We start from the raw sequence: 1195 nt of genomic DNA, 5'->3' as shown, positions 1-1195 counted from the left end.
TGCTGAATCATGTAAAATTGGAGACTTTTCCAAGTTTTAAAAGTCACAATTTATGCTTTATGAGTAGTAATTAAAACTTGGAACCTATGAACTTTAGCAATAATTCTAATGAGGAACTTTATGGTGACTACTGCTCCAGTAAACGAGAATGCTAATTAAGTAGAAACAAAACTATAATTCATGTTTCTCTCATGATTTGTTTAAGACTTTGTTTTTCAAAAAAATTATTTTAAAGAAGGTACTTATTTAACACTTTCCATTAATTTTGCCATTTCAACAAAATATTAAAATAGTATTATGTGGCTTAAGTTCATTTCTTTTATAGTGATTTTTCTATGAAGACCCATATTAAAAATAGACATTATATATTACAAAGGGCTTTACTAATGGCAGTGCACTCAGACATAGAGGTGAAATTTGCTTATTTTAGTACTCATAAAGCATAACCTGTTTGAGAAAGAAAAAATATATTTTAGTTGTATTTGCTCCTAAAACATACAGAATCCAACACAGTAAATCATATTGAGTTGTCATTCACTGATAGGAAATAATTTTTTAGTCATAACACTGGCTATTCATATATATATATATATATAAAATGTATACACACACAAACACACACACACACACATATACTGAGTGTGCAGATTATTATGACCACTTGACGTTTGTAGGCAAATTAGCTATAATTTCGTGCTAAGTTGCTAGAGGGCCAGACCATTATAAATAGGGAAGCAGGTTGTTTACCACAATGGTAGAAGTGATTTTTTTCTGAAGATATTTTAACAGCCTTTGAACGTGGGATATATACATATATTGATTTCAGAGAGGAAAAGAGAGGGCGAGATAGAAACAAACATCAACATCAACAATGAGAATCATTGATCAGCTGCCTCCTGCATACCCTCTACTGAGGATGAAGTCTGCAACCCGGGCATGTGCCCTGGCTGACAGGAATGGAACTGTGACTTCCTGGTTCATAGGTCGATGTTTTTTAACCTATTTCTTACATTTTAACCTATTTCTTACATTTGAGTGATCCCCCCCCTTCCTTTTTTTCCATGTAGATCTTATTCAGATATCAATTCTCTGTGGAAGTTTTTATTATATTCATGAAAAATGACATTCCCATTTTCAGTGACACTCCCATCCATATCTCCATTGAAGAAACATCTTTATTTCTTTTCTCTACTGC

The sequence above is a fragment of the Myotis davidii genome, unplaced genomic scaffold, assembly GCF_000327345.1.
Source record: "Myotis davidii unplaced genomic scaffold, ASM32734v1 scaffold20, whole genome shotgun sequence".
In the NCBI taxonomy this organism is placed as follows: domain Eukaryota; kingdom Metazoa; phylum Chordata; class Mammalia; order Chiroptera; family Vespertilionidae; genus Myotis; species Myotis davidii.
Note: the sequence above shows the minus strand (reverse complement) of the source record.